Here is a 23,189-nt window from a genome sequence, read left to right on the forward strand (position 1 = left end):
CAAAAAACTGCTGCTACTGTTAGGGTCCCACCCTAACCCCCTTATTTATGTCATGGGGATCACATCATAGTCAAGAGTCAATAAAGCCCATATTAATATTTGTAAGTGGTTAACCCGCAATTAATGACGGGACCACAGTTAGTTGCAAATGGGCCGTAGTATTAGATAGATGGTATTAATAAAACCCACGATATTGACCCGTGGTATTGCATGTATGAGTCATATATAAAAGATAGAGACTCCCTGCGAGGAGCATCGTGTCTTATTTTTGTAATCGAGCTCTGCTCTATTGGAGGTTGCCCCCTCGAAGAGGCATGTGAACATTACTCTTTGAATAATAAAATCATTGCTATTCTGTGTTATGGGTATCTTTTCTTCGCATATTCTGTGTTCTGGGTATCTTTTCTTCGCATATTTTGTATCTGGGTATTATTTTGCAGGTTAAGAGCATAACAAGTGGTATCAGAGCACTTTCCAGGGCTCGGTGGGATCTCCAATTTTTAGCAAATTTTTTTTTGGCTAGAGACGTGTTCCGACGTCTTTAAACCACAGGATCTGTCGTTAAGCGCATAAACCTGCGGATTTGGGGAGGCATGCACGCATGAAATACAAGAGGTTGTCACGTCTGTTGGACTCCCTTGTAACCCCTGTGGGTACCCCTTCGAGTAGTAGCGCATTAGACAGAACTGCGCACGGACTGTCTTCCATGTACCCTCTGGGTATATAGGAAGCCCCCTAGGCTCCCTTGAAACCTCGCCATAGATAAACCTTCGGCCGTCTTGTGGCTACAGTACACCGAGAACAGCACTTGGAGAGATTACTCGCCCGTACGATAGGGTAGTCAGGTTGTACGGCTAAGGGTACGGTCGATCCTCCTTAGTTAGAGCCCTGAAACATTGGGCCGAGTACTACTGTCAGACCCTTATGTATATTGCGATCTGTAGCACCTGACACTCCTCTAGACCATAGTTCCTTTTTCTATCGGGGATCACACATCAGATCTGTGTGTGTAAAGACGTGCTGCAGCAGCAGACATCAGTCCCGCAGCTCCATCAGATCAGCAGCAGCAGTTGTTCCACCATTCAGATCTCTCAGATCCACCAGATCGGAGTTGTTGTGAAGGGTTCCTGTACCGGGGTATACTTTTTGCAGGACGTTTGGCGCTTATTGGTGATCTAGCCCATCAGCATTAGGAAGACGAGCTGAGCAAGGTGGTACCATTCAATTTATTAGAATTTTTTTTTTGGCGGTCCCAATTGTTCATCAAGTTGGTGTATGGTAGAAACTAGAGCTCAAGCGATGGCCAATGAAAGGCTAGACAAAATTGAAGAAGATCTGAACAACCTCAACCGTATGATTGGCGGACTAAGTATCCAGGTAGAGAAAGCACTCGAGAAGGGCAAGGCGCCAGCCCAAGTGGAGGAGTCTAATGGCCATGAATACCATGAGGGTGAGTCTAGCCATTCTCCTCATGTCTGGCACACCCATCCACCACCCAGTCATCGACCTCCCAAGTTGGATATGCATAAATTTGACGGTTCTCACACGTCCGCATGGCTAGCACAAATGGAGCAGTATTTCAAATTGAATCATATCCTAGATGAGGGGATTAAGCTTATGGTGGGAACCATGTATTTGGACAATGAACAATGGCAATGGGGGGAATGACATCAACGTTGGAATGGACATTTTCAGAATTGGGCCCAATTTACCAAAGCTCTTCGAGATCGCTTTGAACAGGAAGACTCTTTTTTGGGGCGTCTCACTAAGCTCCGACAGACGGGTACAGTGGATGAATATATTACCGCTTTTGAAGCCTTAGCCTTCCACACTAAGGGTCTCACAGATGAGTTCTACACGGAATGTTTTATCAGCGGTCTTAAAGAAGCCATCAAAGCTCAAGTTCTACTCCACCACCCTCCCACGTGGACGGAGGCTTGCCAGGTAGCTCGTAAGGTGGAACGTGCAATAGCAGCCCAATACAGCCGCCCCAATTTCCCCGCTAAAGGTTGTTCCCCACAAGCTCACAACACAACTCAGACAATTAAGATCCAAAAGGTGTCACCTGCGGAAATGGCCAAAAGAAGGAAGCAAGGACTATGTTACTACTGTGATGAAAAATATTCCCCGGGTCATAAGTGCAAGGAGCCCAAGTTTTTTCAAATAGATGGCACTGACTATAGCTCCACCGAGGAAGATCCACCACTTGAGGAACCAGAGGCGATCGAAGAAGACAACCAAAAGGAGATTGTATCTGACGAACCAATTATTTCGCTAAATGCATTGGCAGGAATTTCTTCCCCTCAAACTCTCAAAATCAGGGGTTTTCTTAAACATCACCCAGTAGTAGTCTTGATTGATAGTGGAAGTACCCATAATTTCATCCATCAAAAAATTGCCTAAGCAGCGCATTGTTTTGTACGGGCCGTTTTTAACTTCCAAGTCCAAATTGTAGATGGGGGCACAATGAAATGTGAAGGCCGCTGTGAAAATGTCAAACTTCAAATGGGGGATTATCAGTTGAAAACCCACACGTTTTCCATACACATGGGGGGTTGCGACATTGTCCTAGGCGCTGAATGGCTCCGCACTCTTGGGCCAATCACAATGGATTTCCAGGAGTTATATATGAGTTTTAAGCAGAACAACTCCACACATACCCTCCGTGGACTCCAGGCGGGAGCCCCCTCTATCATCAGCTCACATAGGATGGAAAAATTGTTAAAAAAGGGCCATCATGGAGTGGTAGCTCAATTTAATGCCATCCAGGTAGTCGAAACCATGTCTCTGCCAATTCATCCTGAGATGCAGCAGATTTTAAATAACCATCGGACGGTCTTTGACAAGCCTCATGAGCTTCCACCCTCGCGAGGAGAACATGATCATAACATCACCTTGGTTCCAGGGGCCCAACCCCCAAATGTGCGGCCATACAGATATCCATTCACTCAAAAGAATGAAATAGAAAAAATCATCAAGGAATTGTTGGAAGCAGGTGTCATTCGTCCCAACATTAGTCCTTATTCATCCCCAGTGGTCATGGTCCTCAAGAAAGATGGGGAGTGGCAGATGTGTCTCGACTTTAGGGCCCTCAACAAGTTGACAGTCAAAGATAAATTTCCCATCCCGGTGGCTGACGATTTGTTGGATGAACTCAATGGGGCTCAATTCTTCACTAAGTTGGATCTTCGCTCCGGCTACCACCAAATTCGCATGAAGGAAGTTGACATTCCCAAGACGGCTTTTAGAACTCATGAAGGCCATTATGAGTTCCTGGTCATGCCATTTGGTCTCTGTAATGCCCCTTCTACTTTTCAGAGTCTTATGAATCACATCCTCAAACCATATCTCAGAAAATTTGTCCTTGTCTTCTTCGATGACATTCTCATCTATAGTGGCACTTGGGCGGCACATCTTCAGCATGTAGATCTACTCTTGCAACTGCTCCGCAAACATAAATTATTTTTCAAGATGTCTAAGTGTTCGTTTGGCATGGAAGAAGTTGAGTATTTGGGCCACATTGTGGGGCGTGAAGGTGTCAAGGTGGACCCCAAAAAGATCCAGGCAATGCAAGAATGGCCTCAACCTAAGACCTTGAAGAGCTTGAGAGGATTTTTGGGTCTCACAGGCTATTATCGTAAATTTGTCTGCAACTATGGATGCATAACGAAGCCCCTCACTCAACTCCTAAAGAAAAATTCCTTCTTCTGGAACGAGGAAGCACAACAGGCATTTACTGCTCTCAAAAACGCCATGTGTTCCACTCCAGTCTTAGCACTACCTGACTTCACCAAATCCTTTTTCATTGAATGTGATGCTTCGGGTACAAGTATTAGGGTGGTCTTAATGTAGGAAGGGCGACCATTGGCCTTCACAAGGCAACAACTCAGTGGGAGGAATCTGGGCCAATCTACCTACAAGAAGGAAATGATGGCCATCTTACACGCAGTCGAGACCTGGCGACCTTACTTATTGGGGCGACGTTTCCAAATCCGCATAGATCATCACAGTCTTAAATATTTTTTGGAGCAATGCCTATCCTCCCCACAACAAAATAAATGGTTAGCCAAAATGCTGGGATATGATTATGAGATCATTTACAAGAAAGGGAAAGACAACAGTGTAGCAGATGCATTATCGCGCCAATTTGAGGAGGAAAGTACTCTGCTCGCAATTTCCCTTCCCATTCCAGACTGGATTGAAGAGGCTCGCAGGGAATGGTTTTCACACCCAGGGCTCTCCCAACTCATTTCTCAATTGCAGGTAGATCCTAATTCCAGCAAGGGCTACTCGTGGCAGAATGATATTATTCGCTACAAGGACAGAGTCGTAATATCACCAACATCCACCCTCAAAAGTTGCATTTTGGCAGAATTGCACTCATCTCCCATTGCAGGACATTCGGGCTTTCAGAAGACGTATACTCGCACCAGCAGATCATTCTTTTGGACAGGCATAAAAAAGGACATCCTTACCTTTGTAGCAGAATGTGATGTCTGTCAGCGCCACAAAGGGGAAAATGTCAACACACCAGGCACATTACAACCATTTCCCATTCCGGCATCAATTTGGACGGAGGTTTCTATGGATTTCATAACAGGTCTTCCAAAGTCAGGGAGCAAGTTAGTCATCATGGTGGTTGTGGACCGACTGTCGAAGTATGCTCATTTCTGTGCCCTACCCCACCCGTTTACACCAACTTTGGTTGCTCAATCTTTCATGGATCAGATCTTCAAATTACATGGCATGCCCACTTCTATAGTGTCCGACCACAACCCGATCTTCACCAGCAATTTTTGGCAGGAACTCTTCAGAATACAAGGCACTCAACTCAAACTCAGTACTTCATATCATCCGCAAATAGATGGTCAAACCGAATCCGTCAACAAATGTCTAGAAACTTACCTTAGGTGTTTCACTTCAGAAAAGCAACACCTTTGGGCACAGTGGTTACCTCTGGCTGAATGGTGGTATAACACCAACTATCATGCCACCACCAAAATGAATCCCTATGAAGCAGTCTATGGTCAACTTCCGCCTTCCCCTACTTCTTATCTCAAGGGGTGCTCCAAAGTACAAGCAGTGGATCAACTCCTACAACACCGCGCAACCATGCTCGCCCATCTTCGCGAGAATCTTCATCAAGCTCAGAACCGCATGAAGCAACAGGCCGACCAACATCGCTCAGAGCGCCAATTTCAAGAAGGGGATTAGGTCTTTTTGAGGCTGCAACCTTATAAGAAAACCTCACTCAAAGACAAGGGTTGTCAAAAGCTCTCTCCAAAATTCTACGGACCATACCAAGTACTTCAGCGCATTGGAGAAGTGGCTTACAAGTTGGCTTTGCCAACTACAGCAAAAATCCATCCAGTTTTCCATGTATCGTGCCTCAAGAAAGTGATTGGGAACAATTTCCGAGTTCAAACCAGTCTACCTGAATTGGACGAAGAAGGGTCAATCTGGCTTCAACCCGAACAGGTTCTAGACACACGAGACAAGCACCTGCGCGGCCGCATGATTAAGGAAGTCATCGTCAAATGGAAAGACACCTCTCCGGAAGATGCAACTTGGGAACCAGCCACTATTCTTCAGCAGTTTCCGCAGCTTCAGCCTTGAGGACAAGGCTAGTCTTAATGGGGAGGGCATGTTAGGGTCCCAACCTAACCCCCTTATTTATGTCATGGGGATCACGTCATAGTCAAGAGTCAATAAAGCCCATATTAATATTTGTAAGTGGTTAACCCGCAATTAATGACGGGACCACAGTTAGTTGCAAATGGGTCGTAGTATTAGATAGATGGTATTAATAAAACCCACGGTATTGGCCTGTGGTATTGCATGTATGAGTCATATATAAAGGATAGAGACTCCCTGCGAGGAGCATCGTGTCTTATTTTTGTAATCGAGCTCTGCTCTATTGGAGGTTGCCCCCTCAAAGAGGCATGTGAACATTGCTCTTTGAATAATAAAATCATTGCTATTCTGTGTTCTGGGTATCTTTTCTTCGCATATTCTGTATCTGGGTATTATTTTGCAGGTTAAGAGCATAACAGCTACTACATCTACACCACAAGATTTAGGGGAAGATTCAGGTGATGAAACCAAAATTATAGCCATGGGTTTGAAAAACTTGAAGGGAAAAGAAATTGAAACTCAAGCTAGCACTAGTACTTCAAACTGCCATGTACAAGCTCCTAATGAGGAAGAAAGAATTGAACTGTTTCATGTGAGGGTGATTTCAAAACATACTAAAATTGACACACTTTTTGATAGTGGGTCACAAGCAAACCTTATATCAGAGGACTTGGTCAAGCAGCTTAAACTTGAGATCGTTCCACATCCGAAGCCATATCCACTTGGATGGATTTGCAAGGATGCAAATTTACAAGTTTCCAGAAAGTGCACATTGTGCTTTGCAGTTACTGCACATTTTATTGACACAGTTGAACTTGATGTGGTACCTTTTGATATAGCAGGAATTGTTTTGGGAAGTCCTTACTTGTTTGACAGGAAAGCTATCTTTCATCGCCATGAAAAAAAATATCATCTGTTCAAAGATGGCAATGAGTTCATTGTTAAAGCTCATCGCAAGTATACAAATATAGCGATGGTGAACGCAGGACAGGTAAAAAGGCTGGTCAATTCAAGTAAGAATTTTGTTCTTCTTATGATTATGCCCAAGGTTGATGTGAATCATGAGTCATTTGACAATTGTGATCCAGAACTTAAATCAGATCTGTATGATGTAGTTGATGCATATCATGAGATGTTTCAGGAGCCAACAGGTTTACCTCCTAAGAGGGAGATTCAGCATGAAATCCATTTGAATCCAGATTGTTCTCTTCCAAACATAGGCATGTACCGCATGTCTATTATGGAGAATGCTGAAATAAAGAAGCAAATCAAGGACTTGTTGGACAAGGGTTTCATAAGGCCAAGTACTTCGCCATGCGGGTCACCGATTGTATTGATTCCAAAGAAAGATGGCACTTGGCGTATGTGTGTTGATTTCAGGGCCTTGAACAAGATAATGGTAAAGAATCGTTACCCACTCCCAAGGATAGATGATTTGCTAGATCAGCTGAAAGATGCTCGATATTTCACTAAGCTAGACTTGCGCAGTGGATATCATCAAGTAAGAATTGAAGAAAGTGACATTTGGAAGACAGCCTTTAAAACCAAACAAGGACTCTTTGAGTGGCTTGTGATGTTGTTTGGTTTGTGCAATGCACCTGCAACTTTCATGCGGGTAATGGATGATGTCTTGTGTCCTTTTCTTGATGATTTCGTTATTGTCTACTTAGATGACATCTTAATTTTCAGCAAGTCTAGAGAAGATCATGTCATGCATGTTAGGAAAGTACTTGATGTTTTGAAGAAGAATCAGTTATTTCTTAAAATGTCAAAGTGTGAATTTGCAAAGACTTCTTTGGTTTATTTGGGACACATAGTAGGAGGAGGTGCTTTGAGAATTGATCCTGCTAAGATTGAGGCTATTGTGAAGTGGCCTACTCCCAAATCCATAACAGAGGTAAGAAGTTTTTTGGGTGCAGCTCAATATTGGAGGAAGTTTATCTCTAACTTCTCTTCTATAGCAGCTCCTATGCATGTAGTGACAAGTGTGAAGCATGCTTTCCAATGGGGAGGCAAGCAGCAAAAAGCTTTCGAATATTTGAAAGAGAAGATTAGTTCAGCTCCAGTCCTTGCATTACCGGATTTGAGATAGCCATTTGAGATACAAACTGATGCTAGTGATTATGTTGTGGGTGCAGTTCTTCTATAGCATGGTAAGCCTATTGCTTTTCATTCTGAAACTTTTAATGGTGCTGTTGTAAATTATCCTACATATGATAAGGAGTTTTATGCGTTGGTACAAAGCGTCAAAAAGTGGAAACACTACTTGATGGGCAAAGAAACTGTTATACATACCGACCATCAGCCCTTACAGTAATTGCAATCACAAAGCAAGTTACAACAGTCACGACACTTCAGATGGATGGGCTGCTTGCAATAGTTCCATTTGGTAATAAGGTATAAGAAAGGTACTTTGAATAAGGTTGCTGATATGCTTTCAAGGCCTATTATTGGTGCTGTTACTTTACTTAAGAATGATTCCATTGTACATGATAGTTACATAGAACAATATGCATCTGATGATGACTTTAAAGATGTGTATGCTAACTTGAGTAAAGGAAATCATGTAGAGGAAAATGACTATCACATGCATAACAATTTGTTGTTTCATTTGGGCAAGTTGTGTATACCACAGGGGGAGAGGATAAATGTCATAAGAGAAGCTCATTCTTCTCTTATTGCTGGCCATTTTGGTGTGAGCAAAACAGTTGCACATCTACAGAGGTATTGCTATTGGCCTCGCATGGTAGATTCTGTTTCAAGGTTCATAAGAGGTTGTTCATTATGTGCTACAAGCAAGCCTAGCAATAGGAAGCTTGGTTTGTATACTCCTTTGCCGGTACCTTCTAGACCATGGGAGAGCATCTCTATGGATTTTGTAGGAGGTTTGCCAAAATCTCGAAAGCAACATGATTATTTATATGTAGTAGTTGATCGTTTCAGAAAAATGTGTATACTTATGCCTTGTAAGAAAACTATAACTGCTGAACAAACTGCTGAATTATTTTTTCATCATGTATGGATTCACTTTGGTTTGCCTACTTCCATTATTAGTGACAGGGATTCCAGATTTGTGGGGAATTTTTGGTCCAACCTATGGGAGATGATGGACACAAAGTTGAAGAAAAGTACTGCTTTCCATCCGCAAACAGATGGACAAACCGAAGTTGTGAACAGAACCATTGTGCACCTCTTGAGAGGTTATTGCAGCAAGCATCCCAAGCTTTGGGATGAACATGTGCACTACATACAACATGCTTACAATCGTGCCAAGCACTCTTCCACAAACACCTCACCGTTTGAAGCTTGTTTTGGTTACTTGCCAAAATCACCTCTTGATTTCATTCTTGAGAAAGATTTGCCATTGAGGAACAAAGTGACATTGACAAAGCTCGTTCATTCATTGAAAGAATTCAGCGAATACATCAGCAAATTCAAGAACAACTTGAGAAGAGTCAAGGCAAGTACAAGGAAAGACACGACAACCATAGAGTCGATCACAAGTTTCAAGAAGGAGATGAGGTATAGCTGTACATTAGTAAGGAAAGGATGCAAGGAGAAGGTAAAAAGCTGAAGCCTATTCATTATGGTCCATTCAAAATCCTCAAGAAGGTTGGAAATAATGCTTTTCAATTAGATTTGCCTTCCTACATGCAAATGTATTCTGTTGTCAATGTGGAGAACTTACGTTTGTATGAACCTCCTTTGATTGCTGATCATGAAAATGCTGTTCAGCTGCCATCTATAGAAGATTTCTCGCCAGAATTTTTAGATGAGCTGAAAGAAGATACAATCCTTGACAGAAGGACACGCACTTCAAGGAGGGGCAGTGTAGATTATGTTTGGGTTGGTTTCAAAGGCATCAAACCGAACAAGGCAAAGTGGATTTAGGTGGACAGAGTGAGGGAGCTATACCCTCACCTCTTTAACAGGTAGTTGAAGGCTTTTGGGGTCCAAAAGCTTCCCAATGGGGAGGCGTGATCAGGTGCTCATGTCCTAAGTGTCGTAAAATGCTCAAAATTTAAAGTGCTTAGAACTGGTTCAAAGTTGAATGACTAGAAAGTGCTCGTCTTCCCGATTCCGGCGCCGCAAACGGTTCGAAAAATGGTCGCCGTATGAGGAAGTTATGGCAAAAAGAAGAATTTGTCCATAACATTAGAAATTTTAATTTTTCAAAAAAAAATTAAAAAAGGAATATTCCGCTGGGCACGAAATCCGAGGCAACCACCAAACATTAAATGTAACTGCAGTTAAGTTGGCGGAATTTTGGCAGGAGCGCCAAATTTGGCGGACCTGCCATAATTGGCGGAGCTAACTGGAGTTAACTAAAGTTAGCTGGAGTTTTTCTAGGGGCAAACTGGAGAAACTTTAAATGGCCATAACTTTGGCTAGGAAAGTCGGTTTTGGACAATTTTTTTTTTTTGATTTTGGGTATTTTCGACCTTCTGAAGCCATTGGTGCAGGTCTTACAGCCATCTGAGGTCATTTGCAGAGGTTTTGGAGCCATGAAAGTTCTAGGAGCCACTAGGGTCCAGTTTTGTGAAGACTGGATAGGGTTGCAGGTATCCATTGGAGGTGATCCAATAGTCAATCCTGAAGGATTCAAGTGTTCTGAATCCATTTTTACCATCTATTTCTCATGTAGATGATTCTATTCAGCTGTATTTTCAATTTGAGCATTTAATAAAAACAAGGACAAGCCCGGTTGGGAGCTTTGGCAGCAGACGTAGCCCTGGAGGGGGTGAACTGCTTTATCAACTTCTTTTGCATTTGTGGTTGATTTATTTTGCAGAACCAATTCGTTTTAATGTGTTAAACAGTAAAAGGAAATAACTCTGCTATGCTTAAATGGGTCATAAACAACTGAAAATTTCATGTGTTTTCTTTCTGCAAGACATGGAAATCTTTTAAACATGTTTAATTCTGAATTGAATACCTTGCATACAAATTTCAAGTAGTTTCAAATTCAGATCACTAAGTGCGAATCCAACAATTATTTCAACTTCTTTAATACTTAAAATGAAGTACTGCAAGAAACAATAAATGGCTTACCTCTTCTGTCATCGATGCAGTTATTAATGCATATGCCTTATTGTCTTTTGTATCCCAAATTTCACGTTGCTTCTCATTATCAGGTGGCTTCAATGCAATTTCTTTTCCATCACTATTTTTCTTGCCATAACAGACTTTCCACAAATCGTTAAAAACAAGGTCACTTTTAAACTTTCTAAACCACTCTTGATAATTTTCCTTTCCATTAAGAACAACTCCAACTATGGAAACAATTGAAATCATAATTGTTATGTAGCCAAATATTCTTCAAATTCTTTCAAATTCAAAATATATGCAATACTTCTGAAAAGATATAAATTTGTTTCTCCTCTTGTTTCAAACAAAGTTGGCTTTGTGGTTTAATGGTAAGTTTCAAAAATAGCCTAGCAAAGAGCTAGGTTCAAATATTATTAGCCTCCAAATATTTTATTTTACCAATGGCCTCTTAAAAAAACATGTATTTCAAATCAAATTAACCACTCTTCAATTAAAAATTTAATTCAAACCACCAATTAAACTCTTCCTTAAGAAATTTTACTACTCTTCAATTAAAAATTTAATTCAAACCACCAATTAAACTCTTTCTTCAGAAATTTTACTCAAACTCTGGTCCTTAATATTTTTTACTGTGATTAAACTCTTGTTTATTGTCGTAAATGCAAATACTATCCTTTAAAAATTTTACTTACTGTTATTAAACTCTTTTTTTACTGCAATAAATGCAAATACTATCTTTCAGAAATTTCACTGTAAGTAAACTCCCGTTTGATGCAGTAAATGCAAATAAAGCCTCCCAAAATTAAAACAACAAGCGACCCTTGGATGCATGGAACTTAGACTTTTAACAAACAATCCAACAATTATTGGCATTCAACTCAGTCTTGGCAATTTTTATTGAGAACAACAAGCACTCAAAACTCCAACATGTATTCTAACTTCCAAGGATATGTTAAAAACAAAAATCTTTATACCACTAAATTTCTCCAATCGTCTTTCATTATGACAGAAAGTTATAAAACTTACAAAGAGTCAATAATTTGGGTGTCCCACTGGGTTAACCTTTTGATGCATTCAACTATCCTCACTATCCTCACAACCTTCATGCTATGTGTCTCCTTTATGTCATAGACTTCAAATACATGGAGTTTAGAAACAACTGAACCGGGGCTCTGATACCATTGTACAAGCCCAAATAAACCCCACAATGAAAGATCACAATGAAAGGGCATCATATTAATGATAAAATTACTTATTTATACATGTGCAATCTAGGTACGAGATAGTTGTGTCTCGGTAACTTATTAATCGTAAAAACATAATGTAAAACTAATTACATATTATACAATAACAATCCTGAAGGATTAGTTAACACGTCTTGCCATCATCTTTCATGACCACTTAACCGAATTTCTCTTTCTCGCTCTTGAATGCAATATTTCATGATCTTTTTTTGCGCGTCATCTCCCTAGTTAAAAATTTAGTAGGCATGAGGCATCGAGAACAACACATAGCATAATACATAGTAGACTACATTGAAATTAGTATTAGGTTAAATGGAATTAGTATATGCAGTCTAATTCCTTCATTCATAATTCACACCATGAAATTTTGTTTTTATAATCAATGTGTTTGTTTTTAGGTTGATGTAAAAAAATTCCAAAAGTTCAAGTTAAAAATTTAATTTAAAAAAATATATCGAAAATTCATTTTATTTTTAATTTTTGAATTTAAATTAATATAGATTTATCTTAAGTAGATTTACTTTAAGTATGGATGTATCATCACATGGAAATTTTTTTCGAGTGCAAAATACAATGTGTTATTTTTCATTGTTTAAATTGTATTTTTGAATGCTAAATAGAGTATATATAGGACCAAATAATTTTTTTAACCATAAAACTTATTTATTTTAACCATATGTGAAGTTGATATCGATGTAAATTAGTTAACATATATCTTCAAATAATTTATCTAAGTCTCTTGTTGAAATAGTTTTTGAAAGTATAAGATTTAAACATCTCATTCACACATTTTTTTTACTTCTAATTACTTTACAACATATTCATTTTTTTAATTATAATCGACAATATTTTTCTATTTAGAACATAATTTTTAATTTTAATTTTAATTTTAAAGAGGTACGGGAAAACATATAAGATTTAAACATCCGATTCACACATTTTGTTTATTTTTTTACTTCTAATTACTTTACAACATATTCATTTTTTTTTAATTATCACTGACATTATTTTTCTATTTAGAACATAATTTTCATTTTTTTATTTTTATTTTAAAGGGGCACAGATGGATGGACAAACTTACACATCCCCTCATACTAGGCTGTATAACGAGCCTCTCAGATCAATAAATAATATCATATCTACAATGATTTTATTTACAATATTGAATTGTTATTGTTTATTATTATATTTACTTATAATATCAATTACTCATTAAATCTTGTAATTTAATTGTTAAATAATATTTTGGTTATGTGAAATTTTTATTATTGTCCAATATAATTAATGTATTAGAAACTAGCAATATTGAAAGGGGCGAAGTGAATGAGTATTGCACAAATATTAGAATTTTTTCTACAAATAAATAACTTCTTAGAATTGAAACTTCAATACCACATAGAGAGAAACACGCACAAATAAAACACAAGCAACATCACATGAGAACACCTAAAATTTTAGGTGGAGAAACCCTAAGGTAAAAAACCACCGAACTGTTTGCTTCATCTTCTTCTCTGTTACTTTAAAATCTTCTCATTTACATAAATCAACTAGCCAAAACTACCAATGGAGCCCCTACTCCTTATAAATGAGATCAATTGGCCATTGCCAACTTGGAGTCACCAAGCACCAAGTCCGACTAGATATCGATAGGTACATGGAGCAGCTCAAGTGAGAGGCTACCAATGATGACTTGGAGATGAGTGCAAAGATGCAAAAGTATACCGGTGGTCTTGTAGTTTTCAAGACCATGCTGCACATGCTTCGGGATGAGTTGGACAAAGGTTCCATGACCATATACTCGCAAGCTACGAAGGCAAGAGTTCGCTTCTAGAAATACACCATCAAGTAGTATGGGGACACAGTAGCATAGTACCAAGCTTGGTATCAGTATGTCATCGAGAGTCATCAGGTGGATGTTGCCGAGTTGGTCTTTCCCCAAACTTCTGAGTCATAGTGTTGTGTCTTGTCTGGCTGTCTCTAACCTATTTTGTCTCACATAGGTACATGTGGAAATTGTATATTATTTGTGAATTCATTGTAAGTGAAATTCCAAGTGTCATTAGTGGAATGTGAATAGTCACTATGTAATGTAATGAGTTATTTGTAAAGAATTTGAAGAGTCATGAGGGTAGTCAAAGAGTCAAAGGGGAATGTCAAGGGTCACCCAACCCTTTATTATAAATAGAACCTCATAACTCATAGAATAGGCTTTTGGCAACCAAGCTTTTGGCTAGCCTTAAGCTTAGAGAAGGCTTGGGAGTATTATGACTAGCCTTGGCTTCTCCATAGTGTAGAGTGAGTACACTTCTTTGGATGAGCAAGCGGTGTTCATTGTAATGTTCCACTATTAGGGCTAGTGGTTGTCAATGGTGTATGTATGGATGGAATTTTCACTTAATAATAATATAACTGAGCCAACACATTTTCATGCATATGTTTTTTTTGTAGTTTGACTATTCTAGTTACTTTAGCAATGTATGTTGTTTAACTTACACATTTGCTTATGAACTATTTTGAATGCAATTGTATGAATCTGGTTAAAGGCGTATTGTTGGATTAACCCGTCACTTTGTTTTGTGGACTATTCTTCATTGCAACTTGTGGTGTCATTCCACTCGTGTGTTTCTTTTAGGATGTCTACTATTACAGGCCTTTAAGGGACACACTTCTTTCCCCTCCATGTGTTAGAACCTTCATGCATCTCACTTGAATCGATGCAAGGTCACACACTTGCTTCTGACCAAATTCATCATACTTATCTCTACGCGCTACTACGGTTAAGGCACTACATTACCACCCACTACTAGGACTCGTACTCCAAATGGCCTGAGGTCTAGTTGGGACTTCTTACAGGGGAGATCCCCTTGAATGTTGACGGGTCCAGCACAGTCAACATTTTTGGTGCTAGAAGGAGGGCCAGATAACAAGATGAGCCCTCAAAGTTTGTTTTGAATCTCTGCACATCATTCATGACTTACATCACAATCTCAACCCAACATGGTTTTCTCGCATTCATGATTTCGAAGTATCAGAGGATGTTATCGATGACTTGTCAAGACTCAAATATGATGGTAAAGGCGAAATAGCCTTGTTAAGACACATAGTTTCCTTTTTGGGTTTCTGTGACATGAATGAAGTCCCCTCAAATGACATTGCCTGTGGGTTGTGTTGGTTGCTAAATTTTCCCACTTTTTATTTACCTTTTTATCCATTTCCTATACTCATTTCATGTTCTTGTTGGTCTATTTGTATTCTAAAAAACAAATGTATACCAATTGTCATGTATTTGTGAATTGTTAATCGATGAAGTGTAGTCGTAGGGGATTATTGCCTAGAGCAGCTTTCTAACTTAAGTTTACATGCAGATTTGAAGGAATGATGATCAAGACCATGATCCAACGTATGATGACTATCGAGTTGGCAGTGCTATATTTGGATATCAGCTGCAATGGTGGTTCAAGTTATCGACTAGAACAAGTGCTATCTTTATATTCTATTATATCTCAAGAATCACTATGCATTTGTAGGAAGATAGCTTCGTAATCTTAGTCATTGTCAGTTGTTAAATGAAATGTATAAGTAGTGTTATGGGGCTAGGAAAGCCACCGCTAGGAGATATACGAGAATTTTGAGTTGTAAAAGCAGACCTTTGTAATGCTATTTTGATTAATGCAATTTCTGATCTTCTGAGCATTTTATATTTCTTGATATTTCCGCAGCCTTGATCAGGGAGTTGGTCCCACTCTCCTGACCAGGCGTTGTTGGATTATTTTTGTGCATAACTTTATTTCTATTGTGTTATTTCCTTGCTATGCAATGATTTTAGTGTGTTGTTGTGAGTCTTAACTTCTTGTTACTTTGATTGTTGTTACAATTATTACTTGTTGTTACACATTGTTATGTTATGATTGAATGTTCAATGTTGGGTAGGGAAACTATGGCTGCATATACCTTGCATGATATCCTTGAAATAACCAGTCGAGCCCCGAGTTGACAATTAATGTGGAATTGGGTGAATTGTATGATTCATATTTTAACACCAACATTTTGGTGCCATTTCTAGGGAAGCTATCGAAGGTACGAAAGTACGACCGATATTGACCATAAGACCACCCTCTCATCTTGGGGAGGGGGGTTTTTTTCACCCTACTCTAGCTCTTGAGCATTAGATTGTTTTGTTTATTTCATAAGAACCACTCTCTCATCCTAGGAAGGGAAGTTTTTTTTCACCCTGTTTCAGGTCCCGAGCTTAGATTCTGTGGTTTATTTATTTTCCTTATTTTGATTTCTTTTTAGGGGCCACTCTCTCGTCCTGGGGAGGGAAGTTTTCACTCGGCTTCAAGTCTTGAGCTTTCAATTTTCTTGAATGTTTTCCTTTTATTTTCTGATTGCATGAACATAGATACAAATAAAAGGGGTAGAGGAAGACCCCCAAAAAGAGGAAGGAAAGATCTAGGCAGAATTACCTATATCCAAGAAATCATTTCAAAAGCTGAGTCAGGAGCATCATCACGAGCTGTTGTTAGGGTGAGATCTCATACAAGATTTGGAGGGCAGTCAGTTTCACAACTAGAACCTCCCCCAATAACAAAAGCACAATTCAGGGAAGAAGAAGTAGCAAGCAGAGGATCAGAGGAACTGAACATTGTGAGTTCAGAAGAAGAAGAAGACTTGAGGGAATTCACTACACCATTTGATCGAGGAAGTGCTATTAAATAGACTCAACATCACATTATAGAAAAACCAAAACCTGTTGAGATTCCAAGTGAATATTGGAAGATATTCATGGCTCATGCAACTTCTTCGATCGAGTTCCCAATTGGAGATATCATGGGTGATGCGCCTATGAAGCCTATTCCTTTGACAACATTACCTAACTTTCATGGTATTTCTTCTGAAGATCCGAAAACATTCTTGTTTGAATTCGATGTTGTCTGTTGGGGGTATGATGATATTTATGATGCCCAGAAATTGAAGATATTCCCTGCCACTTTCAAGGGAACAACTTTGATATGGTTCATGGGTTTAGGGGGGGGAATCTATTACTACATGGGATGATATGAAGACAATTTTCCCCAAAAAGTATCAAGACTACTGCAAATCCCGAGATGTTAAGGAAGAAATAATTAAGATTATGCAGAAAGAGGATGAGAACATGGAGGAATTTGTGGAATGTTTCAAATATAGTTTGTAGAGATCAGGCAATAGTGATATGGATAAGGACATCTTGAAGAATGTTTTTCTCCGCGTACTAAGGGAGGAATCTTTGGAACCTTTGAACATAGTAGGAAAGGGAGATATATCAAAGGAAAAATTTGACACCAATTGTGAATTATGCATTAATTTTTCACATGGAGCTGCGAGGCATTAGCATGGGATCCGAACCCTTAAAGCATCCAGTGGTGGAGTTATGAAAGCAGAAATTAGAAACTTGCTGGAAAATTTGAGGACTGATATCTTAAGCACACTGTCCTCACAATTGGATGTTTTATAGGCAAAATAGAAGAAGATGGAAGCAGAGAAGGCTATGTCCATTTTCTGCCCTCAATGCAAGAAGAAGCACCCGCTGAAGGAATGTCCACTGAATACTATTGAGACTTGTGCGATATGTGAACAGAGTCATTCCACTGGCACCTGTCCATCTCTTCCTGGGTTGAAGGTAGTTTTATAGGGAGCAAATGAAGAGTTAGATCAATGGTACTTCATGGGATCAAGGAAACCATGAAAACCACTTCCACAAAACATGAATCAAGGTATGCCTCAAGACCCCTCTTAGTATTTTAATAATTTAAATTTTGGGCCTCAGTTTGTACCTTTTTCACCTTCATGACCGCAACCCTATCAATATACAATGCCTTGGAAACCATGGTTCCCTCAGTTTGGTCTAACTCCTTCATGGTCCAAAAATTGGCGTGGACCTCCTCCTTTAGGACAATTCTCCCAGCCTATGCCACAATAATTACAACTGCCCTCTAATGCCTCCATCATTTATCCTCCTCTTTGTCCACAACTGCCTGTTCAATCCAACCCAAATCCAAACAATCGGGGGGTTCAACAGGTTGAGACAATCGAACTTCCTACTACATTATTGCCATTGCAGAATGTAATGAATTAAATCTCTGGCTCGGTTGGGTGGTAAATGCTCAGACTTCACCAATAATTGTTGAAATTACTGATGATGAAGTCTGAGAACTAGAACGTAGGAATTCCACTGGAACAATTAGGGATGAGTCAATGCAAACTCCCGTGGAACAACAACCCCCTTCTTAAACAATTGTTACTAGAGGATGTCAGACTGATCCACCTTATCTTGAGAAACTATGCTTGAGCAAACAAAGTCCTTGTCCTAAATTTGACTTTTTAGAGGAATTGAAAAATTTATTTGTCAGAAACCTGTTACTTCAGGCTATGAGGGACGTACTGATTTATGCTAAAATGATCAAAGAATATTTCTCTAAGAAACCTGGAAGAAAACTAAAGGATCCACTCACTATTCATGTTATGGGAAAATTATCAGACATAATGTTGGGGAAGCCTACACCTGTTAAGTATGGGGATCTAGGGAACCTGATTCTTACAATACAGATTAATGGGGTTGATATCCCAAATGTGCTGGTAGACTTGGGGGCAACAATTAATGTCATAACTTCTACAACTATGATTACCTTGGGCCTACGAAACCTTAAACCAACTCCTAGAATTGGCAGATTGGTCTACTATAAGACTGGTAAGGAAGTTGGAAGATATAACCATTTTAGTATACTCATGGAAGTACCCTGTCGATCTTTTGGTATTACATACCCAATCCCCAGCCAGTGGGAATCCTTTGATTTTAGGAATACCATGGCTTACGACCACAGACGCTTACATTGGGTGTCGGTTAGGAAATATGGTAATATCCAATGGGGAAGTTACAAAGAATCTTATCCTTTATCCCCTTGCAAAACTGAGTTCACTAGATAAACCAGGATTTACCTTAATACAAAAATCTCTACCTGCGAAAGGGCTTGAACCTAAAAACGAAGAAATTAGACCAATTCTTACTATTGGTGAGGCCCTCTGTTTTAAGGATGAAACAAAAGATGATGCCATTAGTACCTTTATCAGCAACCCCAACTCCGTTTCTAATTCAACCTGCCAGCTATTAGAATCTGTTATGAGTTGCAATGTTTGAGAATCCATTCAATGAGAGACTAGAGTTGAAAACATTCCTGTAATTGTACCTCGTAATAGTGTTCCTGTAGAAATTGAACCAGGGAAGACGTTGAACGTTTGTTATTTACCTAGGGGGGATAATATGGGGTACAAAGGGAGGTACCCAAGGTAATAATGTAATAATGGGATGGGCCATAGTAATAAATAAGGTGGTTAACCCATATCATGTAAGGGACCACAAGTAGTTAGTAATAATGTAATGGGCCCATGGTATTAGTTCGATGGTATGGGGGAACCATGGTAATGACCCATGGTATTGTATGTATGAGGCCTATATAGAGGCTAGAGACTCCACATGGAGGGATGTCAAGGATTATTGTATGAACATGCATATGGCTTGTGGAGTGTTCTCCTTCCTTAATCTTGACCTTTCACCTTCCCAGTCTGAATGGTTACGAAAATTCCTTCGGGAACAGAAAGAAGGCTTCGCTTGGGAATATACAGATATGAAAGGAATCCATACCAACTTATGTACTCATCACATATACATTAAAGAATAATGTCGACCTGTTAGGAAACCATAGAGAAGAATGAATCCTGCTTTAAAGAACATTGTCAAAGATGAACTAAACTATTAGATGTGGGATTTATTTACCTAATCTCGGATAGTCAATGAGTATCCCCACTAGTCATTGTTCCGAAGAAGAATGGAAAGTGGTGGATTTGTGTTAATTACAGGGAATTAAATACAATAACTCAAAAAGATCATTTTCCTTTACCCTTTATTGACCAGGTCCTTGATGCATTGGTCGAAAAGAATTTCTTCTCCTTTTTAGACAAATTTAGTGGGTACAACCAGATCAAAATAGCTCCCGACGATCAAGATAAAACTACCTTCACATGTCCTTAGGGAACCTTTTCATATTAAGTCCTCCCATGTGGTCTCTGTAATGCACCTGCTACCTTTCAAAAGGAAATATTAGGTTTTTTTTTCAATGAATTAATTATATTTATTTATTTTGTTTGTTTTTGTTTTGTTTTTTTGTTTTTGTTTTTGTTTTTTGATCTAGCCAATGATAGTGTTGAAATCTACATGGATGACTTCACCCCATATGGGGATTATTTTGAAGAAGGTTTGGAAAAATTAGAGAAAGTACTTAAAAGATGTAAGAAAACACATGTTTCTCTTAGTACAGTGAAATTCCATATGATGATGAAAGAAGGAATAGTGTTGGGACACCTGCTTTTAGTTGCAGGAATTTGGGTTGATCCTACCAAAGTAGAGGTAATATTAAATTTTCCTACACCTAAGACACCAACATAGGTGCATAGTTTCATCAGTTATGCTGGCTATTATAGACGTTTTATAGAAAATTTTTCTAAGATAGCATTTCCACTTTTTCAATTGTTACCTAAGGATGCAGAGTTTGTGTGGACAGATGAATGTGAAACAACCTTTGTGAAAATCAAAGAACTAGTTTGCAAAGCTCCGATATTACGTGGTCTTGACTGGAAGCTCCCATTTCATATCTCTACAGATGCTTCTCACACAACAATAGGGGCAGTCTTGGGATAACAGGAGGACAAGAAATTGTACGCGATCTATTACTTCATCAAGAATATGACTCATGCTGAACTGAATTATACGATAACTAAAAAAGAGTTTTTGGCTATTATTTATGCTATTAATAAGTTTCAACATCATATTACAGGGTCCCCCACATTTGTGCACAGTAATTATACATCCATTAGATATTTGATGAATAAAACAATAACTACTGGTCGTATTACAAGATGGTTATTATAAATTCAAGAATTTGATATCACCATTGTAGGTAAGCTAGGGAAAGATAATGTAGTTGTAGGTTTCTTGTCTAGGCTAGATACTAGTGATGAAGGTAAACCTGTAGAGGATAGTTTTCTAGATGAACATATTTTTGAAATTTCTACTCACACTCCGTGGTATGCAGATATTGCTAACTATCTTGTTACAGGAAAAGTACCTCAACACTCTTCATATAGAGAGTAGCGAAAGATTATCCATCATAGTGCCTGCTATTCGTGGATAGAGGGATACATTTTTTATACAAGACCTGGTCAACAAATCGACACTACATAGGTGAATATGACATCTATGATGTCCTGAAAGTCGCTCACGATGGTACCAGTGGAGGGCATTTTGCAGATAAGCGGATAGGTCATAAGGTGTTACAAATGGGGTTCTATTGGCCCTCTATTTTTTGTGATTCAGGGAAATATGTCTGAGGGTGCGATAGTTGCCAACAGATGGGACAACTTGGTCGATTAGATGAGATGTCATTACAACCTCAACTAGCTCTTGAGCTCTTTAAGAAATGGGCTATCAATTTCAATGGGCCATTCAATCCACCTTCACGTCAGAAATTCCACATTCTGGTCTGCACTGATTATGTGACAAAGTGGGTAGAGGCCAAGGTTGTTGTGAAAGAAACATAACAAGTTGTCTCATAATTCTTATTCGAAGAAATTTTCACTCAAAACAGAGCTACTAGAGACATAGTTTCAGATGGAGGGGCGCAATTCACATGACATCTGATAGAAGGACTTATGAAGAAGTATGGAATCAAGCACAAGGTCACATCTCCATATCATCCTCAAGTGAATGGTCAAGTTGAGAGTACAAGTAAAGTGCTGGAGAATATCCTTACGAAGACTGTAGCAAACCATCATCGAAATTGGGCCGAAAATCTTCCAGAGGCACTTTGGGCATATAAAACAACATGCAAGGACATGACAAGATTTTCACCATATGAGCTTGTCTATGGGAAATCCCCTTTGTTTCCCGTTACCTAGATGGACCTGTCAATGACATGATACTGAAACATGGATGGAACAAAGTTACCTGGAGGACTTATCAATGACAGGATACTGAAACATTATGTTTTTCAGGAATAAAAGAAGTTTTCATCACACCCATTGTAGCTTATGTCTAAAAGTTCAAGTCCATGTGTTATGAAACCAGCTCCAGAAAAGATAGAAAAGATAGATCAACGCCTTAGAATTCAGCCTCTTCGAGGGGGAAACCTACTTTACATTACATAAATGAACAATTCTTGGATGATACAAATGAAAAGACCTCCTTTGTATATATAGGAGCCTAAGGGGTCATAACATATTCAGAGCCGACATAACAATAATAATGTAAGGGCGCAATAATAACAATAGTGGGCTTCTATGGGGCACAATAGTAACAATATGGGCACTACATGGGTACATCAATATAATAAGTGGGTTGTACTAATAACAATAAGGTGTTACACTAGTAGTATAGGGGCCTAACATGCCCCTCTCCTTAAAAAAGCGTTGTCCTCAATGCTTGAGTAGTTCTTGATGCTTCTGTATAAAATTCTTGTCCTCCCATGTGGAATATTCAACGGGTAAGTTCTTCCACTTGATGAGATACTCTGAAATTAATCAATTTCATAGATGTCTGGTTCTTGTTTCTGTGACTGCTCTAGGTTCCAATATGATTTTTCCTTCCTGTTCAATTTCTGGCAATATTGTTTGAATTGGGATCTTTTGAAACTTTTGAATAAGTGGCCATACTTCTTCGTCCTTCTTCCATTCATCCCTTGCTTCATTTATCCAATCTGGTTGGATAATAGAAATAGCACAAAACATGCTTCCACATCCTCATCCTTGAAGAGTCTTCCCATTCGGTAAGGTCGCCATTTTTTAAGTGCATGTAGTATTGCCAACATTTCCTTCTCATAAATAGTTTGCTTGAGATGTAGCTGTAAAAATACCCAATCACCTACATCAAAATATTTTTCACTACGATGTTGATCTACTTGTTGTTTCATTTGATTTTGCACTGAAGTGGCGTTATCCTTTAAAATTTGGAGAACTTGTTGTTGATGCCCGATGTGATCTTTCACTGCTTGAACCTTTTTCTTCTTGATATGTCCTTCTATCTCTAGAGTTTGAGGAGTGGTAATTTCTTCCAACCCTTTACAAGATATGGTCGGATTCATTTCTTGATGCTTGATGTGATATTTCACTTCTTGAACATTTTTCTTCTTGATATGTCCTTCTATCTTGATAGTTTGAGGAGTGGTAATTTCGACC

Source organism: Pinus tabuliformis, chromosome 1_2, assembly GCF_031772625.1.
Source record: "Pinus tabuliformis cultivar Carrire ecotype Pingquan chromosome 1_2, CPIR1, whole genome shotgun sequence".
In the NCBI taxonomy this organism is placed as follows: domain Eukaryota; kingdom Viridiplantae; phylum Streptophyta; class Pinopsida; order Pinales; family Pinaceae; genus Pinus; species Pinus tabuliformis.